The sequence below is a fragment of the Limulus polyphemus genome, unplaced genomic scaffold (genome assembly GCF_000517525.1).
Source record: "Limulus polyphemus unplaced genomic scaffold, Limulus_polyphemus-2.1.2 Scaffold3930, whole genome shotgun sequence".
NCBI lineage: Eukaryota > Metazoa > Arthropoda > Merostomata > Xiphosura > Limulidae > Limulus > Limulus polyphemus.
In genome coordinates this window covers 30,957-42,327 of record NW_013669540.1, presented here as the reverse complement: position 1 = coordinate 42,327, position 11,371 = coordinate 30,957, and positions in this window count along the sequence as shown.

Genomic DNA, 11,371 nt, shown 5'->3' with positions numbered 1-11,371 from the left:
TTTACTCTCTGTCTTTCAGTTACTTTTTTTTTCTCGACATTTCTGTCACTTTTGGTTGCTTTTAATGTAGGGCATTAGTCAAGAGAGAGAGCTACTAAGTTTCTCCTGTGATTAATAAATTATTCACAGGACTGGCTAGAACAACAGAAACGTCAGAATGTTCCCCAATAGAAAAGATTGCTATAGCATACGATATATTTTAGATAGCGACAGTAATCGTTTCTCGTGGTAAACTGGGTGAAGTTTGGGGACTAGCACACCTCCACTGTTAATTTCAGGGTAACTCGTAGTCAGAGAATAGTGCGTTCACCTTGAGAGAGAAAATGATTTGACGAGATTTTCTTTGTTTTAGATACATTTTAAAATCTAACAGATTGTGTTAGCTTTTGTTTGAGATCAAGACTTAGCTGAGATGTACGTATAAGAGTTTTACTACAGATTTTTCCAGAGATTTCGACAGTTTGATATACATATAAGATTTAAACTTCTTCAATTTGGAATAAACTTTAAAGAACTTTGACTGTTATGGTACTTTAATTCGTAACTTTTTAAGAACTTAGAATTCATACAGTTAAAAAACTCACTTCAAATTATTCTTTTGTCATAACTTTAATTTTGATTGTGTTTGTAAATATAGTTGCTTAATACGTTTCTGTGTACCGTCTCTTTCTTTGCTTTGAACTCAGTCAGGGAGAAACAAACAGATACTCCATAATAATCGGATCTTCAGTTTTAGCGGGCCCTACCCGTTTATTCTGAGGGATATCAGTGTAACTAAGAGTATCATACAAACAAATAAACTTGAAGTTAGAAATACTATTAAGTGTTAAAACGATACACAGATCTTGAAGTTAGAAATACCATTAAGTGTTAAAACGATACACATAATCTAAAATTAAAACAATCACTATATTTCCTTTTGTATAAAACTTAAGTTAACTTATTGAGTATTGAGAATATGAACGTTGAAACGTTGTATGATTGAACAACAGACAAGTATTTGGTGAAACGTGTACACAGCCTCAGCGAATGTTACATTAATTTAACTATAATAAATATAATATTGTGTTTAACTCTATGTAGATTCGGCTTAGGTTGTCTGAAAGAAAAAGAGATCGGAAAACTGTAAATATGTCAACATTACAAAAAAAGAAAAATAGTCTGTGTATCGTTTTAACACTTAATGGTATTTCTATCTTCAAGTTCTGTGTATCGTTTTAACACTTAATGGTATTTCTGATGCACAGAACTTGAAGTTAGAAATATCATTAAGTGTTAAAACGATACACAGAACTTGAAATTAGAAATATCATTAAGTGTTAAAACGATACACAGAACTTGAAGATAGAAATACCATTAAGTGTTAAAACGATACACAGAACTTGAAGATATTTGAACACTTAATGATATTTCTAACTTCAAGTTCTGTGCATCATTTGAACACTTAATGATATTTCTAACTTCAAGTTCTGTGCGTCATTTGAACATTTAATGATAATTCTTTCAAGTTATGTGTATCATATTATTAACATATATTATTCTGTATTTTGACTCTTGTTTCGACATATTTGTCATGAATTAATATTATTTCATTCTATAGAAAAATTACAGGAAGATTCCATTATCTCTCATTTTAAACATTGGGTTTCAATACTGAGTTTTGCAAAGCACAGATACCCCCATTGTATAGCTTTGTGTTGAATATACAAACGAAACATTAGATGAAAATGCGTAATTAGAATTTTTGTAACTGGTACCACTAACAAAATATTTTAAGTGTGTACCTGAAAGAGATTGTTAACTAACATAGAAAGTTTATATGTTTCTATACTTAATCAAGACAGAAAAAAAAAAGATAAAATAGACCAACCAACAAAATATAGTTTAAAACCTGTAATTGTCAGAACATGATACCGAAATGAATTAATTGATCCTTCCTGAGGTTCTTTGATGGTAAAAAAAATCGAAAAATAATGGAAGCTCTCGCGACCGGCCGTGACAGGTTTAGGCACAAAATGTCACTACTGATAATAATAGATTTAAATGAATGTTTTTAAAAAAAGATTTAAACAATTTAACCTGTTTCTAAACGTACGGTTCATAGACAATATTCGTAATCAAAATACGTCACATTAAACTATATGATTGATTCCACATATCAGTTACTGTGGTGTAAGATGTTCAATGCAGGATTAACTACAAGAAGATTCATTACAAAACTGGTAATCAGATTAAATCACCACCAGCTCTAGGATCACCACTCTCAAATGTTCCCATCAATACCTATACCATGACTCTAGCACACCCTGACAGTCCAATTAGATTTCGTGTGCTAACCTGTACTGACGGTCTAGTAAAGGTGGTATTGAAAGCAAGATAAAACCATCACTCAGCAGGGTGAACAAGCGACACAGTGGCATAGGAATGTTAAACAGTTCTGCTAAAGTCATAGCCATTTTCTGCGAACTCAGCAACAAACGTCCTGATGAGGACAAATCATTGCCATCCTTTATGGAAGAAACACTGAAATGCCTGGTGGTAACTTTTAACAAACAACGTAACTTCACCAGCCACATTAATGCCATGATAATCAGAGCTACAAAAGGCATCAGTGCACTGAAAGTTGCAGCAGGATATCGAGCTGACGAAAATGTCACCCGTTTATACTCTACCAAAGTCTTATACGCTCCATCCTTGATTATGCATTACTGCTGATCAGTATGAGTGCTATGCAGCTAGATAAGCTGAAAATCTACAAAACATCTGTTTTTAACACACCAAGCTTACAAGTACCATTTAGCAGTAAAGCTAAAGCTGTGTGTTAACAAAGTACAACTAATAACAAACAAACACCAAACTTACAAATACCATTTAGCAGTAAAGCTAAAGCTGTGTGTTAACAAAGTACAACTAATAACAAACAAACACCAAAGTTACAAATACCACATAGCAGTAAAGCTATGGCCATATGTCCACAAAGTAGCACGAATAACAAACACGAAGCTTACAAATACCAAGTGCTATACGATACTTACTTACATATGATATGATACTTGCGTACGTGTAACAAACACAAACTTACAAATACCACATAACAGTATAGCTATAACCATAATTCAACAAAGTACCACAAATAATAAACAAACATAAAGCTTACAAATACCAACTGCTATAATACTTGGTTTTTGCGTTATGACAGGATGATACAATAATTGCTTGTGTACTAACCAGATGATACAATGCTTTTCTATTTCATCAAGAAACAACATTTAGAGAAATAAAATTTAAAAAATAATTTTAGTGTGTGTGTGTGGGGGGGGGGATAACATGTGACTTTTTTCTGGGGGGGAGAGGTTCATTACTTGTTTAAGTGAATGCCATATTTAGAATCAAAGTTAAAGTGTAATGATAGTAATCTTGTATTACTTCTTTTAAAGTTGACATACTTGACAGATTAACGTCTTAGGAACGAAATTTAAGCACATAAGTGATTTTAGTGACGAGAGAGCAACATTTTGAGGTTTGTATCGGCCATCTTGGATTTTTTTAAATTATTATTTGTGAACCCCTGACTGCAAATAAACTTGAAAAACTGAGTCCAGGGGATACTAAGACCTAGTTTTAACTACCAAATTTGAGCATTCAAGCTATTTTGATGATGAGATAATGATATTTTTAGGATCCTGGTGATCATTTTCGAGTTTTCAGTGGATAACGGCAGAGAATTTTAAAACTTCTTTTTTTATAGTTTACTTAGGGCCTAAATTAGTCAGACAGTATGTTTCCAAAAGCTGTATCAAAAATATGGAAATTCTACACCAGTTGGGAATCTGTGCTGTTTCGTGTCTCATAAAACGTCCGAACAGATGTGTGCCCCAGTGACTCAGCTGTAAGTTTGACAGCTTATCGCTAAAATTTCAGACAGCTCACTGTGCAGCGTTACACTGAAAATACAAACAAAAAACATTCTTGTGCATTGTCAGTGTTCCAACTACATATTTCGCAAACAACGGACAACAAATTCTCCTCCTTATTATCAAACTTCTCTAATTTGCATATACCTACCAAAGCAGAAATCCCCCTTTTATACTTCCATCTAACCTAAACTACGTTTCCGGTACATTCATAAGTACTAATTCAACATACGTCACAATAATTATTAGATTACGAGTTACTGATGTTATTGCAAAAGTGGAAAGACAAAAAAAACAAACAACAACAACAAAAAAAAAAAACAAAAAACAAACGGAATGTGAACACGGTTGACATTTAATTTGATTGTGCATCGTGTGCTTGATGAATTTAGGATTTTTTACTCACAATTACAACGAAATAATAACAATAATTTATGTACTTGTTATGTATCACGGACACAAGTATACTCGCATTTTATAGGTACAGATTTGAGTATTAACATTTGTAATACTTAGTAAAATAAGTGCTGTTACCGTTGTTAGTTATATATATTATATCGCGAATTGACATATTGGTAATATGGGATTTAAAATAATCAGACTAAATATATATATATATATATATATATGCAATCAATACACTTTACCCTTGTGTCAACACTTAATGGGTAAATTGTAAGAGTTTCTCAACGCTTTTAATTGCAACTATATTTAATTACATATGCTGATTTATTATTCCACAGCAAACTTTACAACAAGGTTTCTCAAACTTAAAAAGTAAAATCTTGTTCAAATTCTTATAGTATATTGTAAATTTCTGTATCTTTTCTTTCTAGGTATAACACGGTACAAGGACGGTAGAAGTGTATTTATTCTCCCCTGAAAAGAACAAAATGATTGAATAACTAACAAAATAGACACTGAGACAGGCCTGGCATGGCCTAATAGTTAGGGCTGGATTCGCAACCTGAATTTGAATTTCCGTCACACCGAACATGCTCTCCCTTTCAGCCGTGGTGGTTATAATTCAACGGCCATTCCGCCTATACGTAACACTATTCGGTAAAAGAGTTGGAGGTGGGTGTTGTTGACCAGCTGTCTTCCTATTACCAAATTAGGGGCGGTTAGCGCAGATAGGCCTCGTGTAGCATTGAACGAAATTCAAAATAAAAACATAATGATACAAAGAGTTGTACAACAACAAAAGCAAACAAAAAAAGAGAGAGAAAAAAACACATATATATCTATAGACGTTATTAAAAACATTTGCACGGACTTAATCGCAGAATATTCGAAACCAACACAAACAAAAGACTGCACTAACTCATAATAATAATAGCCAAAAAAACACGTCACACCATACCTACCACAAATAATCACAGGATACTTACTCTCCTAAATTCAACATATCAACATCCAAAGTGCACTTGCTACCAAGAAACATGATATTGAAGACACAATTAAACAAACTAACCCGGATATAATAGTAGTCATACGCGAGACACTAATGTGTAAAACTAATATATTTAGAATATATGGCTACTCAAGATGTGAATAGAGGAATAACTCTGCTATACAAATCATACCTGTCTGTATCTTAAATGTAAAAAAAAATAAAAATAACGAATGCATAACAGTTTATGTATTTCTAAACAACAATATGTATGTCACAGTAGCAGGAATATATTGTTCCCCAACAAGTCAGTAGACATAGATTGCCTGAACAACAAAAGATGTTGATAGCGACCATTTACCTATTTCCCCGTCCCACCAAACATGTTCGCCCTTTTAGCCGTGAGGGCGTTATAATGTGACGGTCAATCCAACTAATCTTTGGTAAATGAGTAGCCCAAGAGTTGGCGGTGGGTAATGATGACTAGCTGCCCTCTCTCTAGTCTTTCACTGCTAAATTAGGGAAGTCTAGCACAGATAGCCCTTGTGTAGCTTTGCGCGAAATTCATAACAAACCAAACCTATTTAGTGTGTCTTCAATCTCACTCCCCCCCTATAAAAATGTATCCCACGAAACAGAAAAATTCAACTACAAAAAACTAATTAGTAGAATATAAAACAGTATTAGACAAATTGTTACCAAACAAAGTCAAACTGCCGCGAACCAATCCGAAATAAATAAGTATTGTCAAACAATCATGGGGTGCCTTACAAATGCCGCCAGATAAACAATACCTGACAACCACATACACAACTACTAAATCTCATCAAAAAACAATTACATGGTAAACAGAGATTAAGCCACAAAAACGTAAATAAACACACTAAGAAATAAAACACGAACAGAAGTCAAACTTCCAAAAGAAGAAAAATGAGACAACTTCTGCTCCCAACTCAATGAAAAAACAACCAAAAGAATTCTGGTCACACTTAAAAAGGTTCACAAATGGAGAAAATACAACAAGAAAATACCCACCACTTGAATACACGAATTTAGCCTTTAAACAACACTTGCCATTACACGTTCCGAACGCACCATACACCAGACATGAACACACACTTTTAGAAGTGCATAATATTGAAATGTACAAACCACACTTCCCAGCAAACATAAATAACATTAACACAATATAAAATGATAGAGAAATGACTACACAATAAAAAATGATGAACAAAAAAAAAAAAACGTACAAGAAGTTGTGGAAGCAATTAAAGTAACAAAGAACAAAACTCCAGGGAATGATGGCGCACAAAGCCGTCCTCCTCGAAAAAGGCACTCAGTGAATGTTTGAACATCTAACGGCGATCTTTAATTTATCCATAAACTCAGAATATATCCCAGTTTCTTGGAAGGATGCAAATGTCTTAATGTTCCATGAAGCAGCAAAGCTAGTCAATAAACTGAATAGTTACCGTCCAATCAGCCTGACCAGCTGTGTAGGCAAAATTCTAAAACGAATATTCCGTAAAATAATCTCCACATTCTTGGTGATAACATCAAAATTACCTGAAGTGCAAAATGGATTCAGAAAATTCAGACAAACAAATATTCATTTAGATAGATTAACTGAATTCATAGAAACAAAAAAAGACTGCACTGTCGCATGCTTTCTCGATATCAAGAAAGCCTTCGACACTGTGTGGCATAACGGTCTTAGGTTCCACATGTCAGAAATGGAACTGCCACGCGGTAATATTTGTTGGCTATCAAACTTTTGGGAAAGTTGAAAATGCAGAATTAATTTTGAGGGAACCTTCTCTGAATTATTAACTCCAGACGCAAGTGTCTGTGATAAATGATATCACCATAAAAGTTTCCTGATATGTTGAAGAGCACTTAATAGCTAGTGAAAGATGACAACCGCTAGACTTTATTTTAAGCTCTAAATATTAGTGTCTTATACTGTTACGAGCTCAGTACAGAGGACACGCAAACGAGTAAAGAACTTAGCCTCCATGAAAAAGTCATATGTCTTCCCTCGCTAAAACGAAATTTGAATTGTATTTCTCTAAGCTTTGTTTCTAAACGGTAAAACAAAACTGAGAATGACAGTTATCGGAATGATATGTCATCAGATATGATATTCGTAAGGTTTGTGTTTATTTTTTGTAGCATTTGTTGACATATCGTTATAGCTTCATAACTACGTATTCGTAAGCTTTGTGTTTGTTTGTTATTCGTGTTGACATACGGTTATAGATTTACTGTCGTGTGGTAATCGTAAGCTTTGTATTTGCTATTCGTTGAACGTGTTGACATATACTTTATAGTTTTGCTGCTATGTTGTATTTGTGAGCTTTGTGTTTGTTATTCGTGGTACTTGATAACATATGGTTATAGCTTTACTGTTGTGTTGTATTTGTTAGCTTTGTGTTTGTTATTCGTGGTACTTGATAACATGTGGTTATAGCTTTACTGTTGTGTTGTATTTGTGAGCTTCGTGTTTGCATTTTTTAAGCTTTTCTTTTATTTTTTGTAATGTTCAGCGCAAAGCTGCACAATGGACTGTTTGCGCTGTTCTCACTGCAGGGATTTAACCCCCAATTTTGGCTTTATAAGCCCCTCAATTTTACCATTGAACAACCGGAGGGCGTAAGCTTTGTAATTGATGTACAGTACACGGTTTGCTTAAGTGCAGTTAAGTCCTACCTAACCTACAACAGGCTTAGCCATATTACTCAGTTGATAAGAGCGCTTAATTTTCGCCACATCATTATCATCAAATTTCAAAAGATGTAGGTATACGGATATCCCTTGATGTTCATTCTAATGTCATGTGTCTGTCTGATATGCCTTAAAAGTAAAAATAATATTATAAGTTAATACTTTAATGTGTATATGATGTATGTATTGGGCTTTGTTAAAATCAGCTGCTGGCATATATTCGTGTACGACAAACAGTTTTTGCGTGACACGAATGTCCGGAAATATATTTTAATTTGTTAATCATCCTGACAGACCCACGAGATTCCAATCGATGATGTTTTATACATTTCCGTTGGTCTAAAGGAATTTTAGTGGTTGCTGTATCTGAAACACAAGTAAAAAATTTCGTTTATCATTATCTCTGGACAACTTTTATATCGCTAATATTGTTTGTGGGGGAATTTTGTGTGTGTTTTGTTACGCGCATATGTTGAAACGTGGTATGAATATATTAAACACCACAATATGTCTGTGATATTTCGCAATCTTCAGATAATACTGTTACAGCGCTTGTCAAATGTTATAAAGTCAACTTCTTATAAAATCACGGTTGTTATTAGTTGTTAATTTATATAAGACTCGTATACTTGTTAAAGAATACCTGGTCAGAAATGTAACCTATATTCATTTTGCATGAAAAAAATTTCGATAAGCTACAACATACACCATTCTTTTTTATTCTATAAATTTAACAAGACAAGTGTACTATTGACTTTGCTGCAGGCTGGCTGTTTACTTCAAGTGATGGTCGCGAAGACAATAAAAAAAGGTGGACAAAAGAATAATCCCCTATCCTGATTCATACTTTGGAAATAAAGAAAGTATTTTTCTTTTGTATTTATACTTAGTTAAAAATAAGTGCCTAACATTTTACTCTTGTAATTTAGATGACTTTTTTTTGCAATGAATACATCCTTTTATACCCGAGTGTCTGAACACATCCGCTAGACATTCCGTAGGCTCGTACATCCTTCTATACCCGAATCTGAGAACATGTCCATTAGACAAAACTGTAAATAAAATATATTCATAGCAGCACAGGTTGACACTGCAGGGAAGCCAAAACAGTTGCTAGAAAAAGCTTCACTGCAGTATACTTTGGTATTGCAGGGTGGCTGACACGCTACCTACAAACAGTTTCCCCGCAGGGCACTTTGGCAATGCAGGAACGCCAACATATTATTTAGAAATAGCTTCATTATAGAACAACGAAGACAGGCCAATAGAATAGTTAAAAAAAATCTTATAAGCTGTACAAATTAGCTTTGCAGTGAAGCCGAGAAAATACTCGCAAACAGCTTCACTGCACTAAATGTCGGCACTGTAAGGAAGCCAACAATACTTTACAAAGTGCTTCACTGCAGTAAAGCCAAAACCACAATTAAAACAGTTTCACTGAATACACGTTGGTACTGCAACAAAGTTGCTACAAAAATCTGCATTGTAGTACACGTTGGCAGTGCAGGGAAGCTAACAAGAAATTTACAAAACGCCTCATTGCATTTCAGGTTAGCACTGCAGGGAAGCCAACACAATTGCTACAAGAGGCTTTACTGCAGTACAAGTATGTAAGCAGGAAGCCAAGAACGTAGTTAAAAACATCTTCCCTACAGTACACGTTGGCACTGCAGGAAAACCAAACGGCAATTTACAAACAGCTTCTCTGCAGTACACATTAACATTGCAGGGAAGCCAAGACAGTAGTTTCAAAAAGTTTCACTGTAGCACACACTAGACCTTCAAGGAAGCCAACGCATTAGTTACAAACAATTTCACTAAAATACACGTTGGAAATGCAGGAAAACCAACAGAGGGGTTAGAAACAGTTTGTCTGCAGTACAAATTGGCACTACAGGGAAGTCAACAAAATATTATAAATCCCTTCACTGCACTACGAATTATCAGTGCAGGCAAGCCAAAACTGTAATTAAAACATCTTCACTGCAGTACACGTTGACACTGCAAAGAAGCCAACACAATTGCTAGAAAGAGCTTCACTGCAGTACAAACTTGCAAGCAAGGAATGCAACAAAGTAGTTACAAACAGCTTCACTGCAGTCACATCAGCACTGCGTGAAAGCCACAATACTAACTACAAAAAACTTCACTGCAGTAAATTTTGGCACTGCAGGGAAATAAACCAGAAATTTACATAGAACCTTACTGCAGTACAATCTGGCACTGCAGAGAAACCAACAAAATAGTTAGAAAAACTTCACTGCAATAGAATTTGGTACTGCAGGGAATCCAACATATTACTTAAAAACAACTCCTTTAGTGCAGTATATATTGGTACTGCAGTGAAGCCAAACCAGTTGTTACAAAAAGCTTCACTGCGATGCTTGCACATTACTTACAAATAGGTTAAATGCAGTACTAATATGCAAGCAATATGCTACAAACATCTTGACTATAGTAGATGTTGGGACTAGAGGGACCCCAATAAAAATTCATAAAAAGCTTCACAGCTGAACATGCTACAACATCAGAGAAACCAACATATTATTAAAAACTGTCTCATTAAAGAACACGTTGAAGGCAAGCCAAGAGAGTAGCTAAATAATCTTATCAGCAGTACAAATTGGTAATGCAAAGAAGCCAACAAAATACTTTCAAAAGTAATGTCGGGTATAAACTAAAGATAAGTTGTAGAAATAGATGTTTGTAATTTCTATAAGCCTACGCTGTCACAGCTGTGGGAATGATCGTGCAAGTCTCATTAGAGACTGGACACGAGATCCGTATCTAGAGACTGACGCCACTGTAGTAGAGAGAAAGCTATAAGAAACGTTTACATGAACTTGGACATAGATACTTAAAAAAAGGGACGAATCAGGATTCAATATGTAGGATTCATATTGAACATTCGAGAAGAGATACAAGCAAGGAGGCTGCCGATTTACCGTCTTCAGCTATAACCAATTATCAAAGTAGTTTTGTTTTTGGTTCTGAGAATCACGATGAGTTTGCAAAAATTAACAAATTAAGTGCCAGGCCTACTTGCCGGTACAATATTTGGAAAGTCCTAAAGATACCCAACAAATTTAGTATAAGAACCCATGTATTGGGCAAGAAAAGTTAGTTTCCCTGGTGTAGAAGTCTCTCTGCAGAATTGAGGAGTTGAACAAGCTGACCATGTCTATAACCATGCTACAAGTATCTAAAGTTTCCCGCTTAAACTTATGTAAGTAAATTATTGCTATCTCTTCTTAGGATCGAATAACATAATTAGGACTGAATGTATAATGTTTAACATTAAGATACGACTGAGCAAATGTCAATCAATGTGTTAATTGAT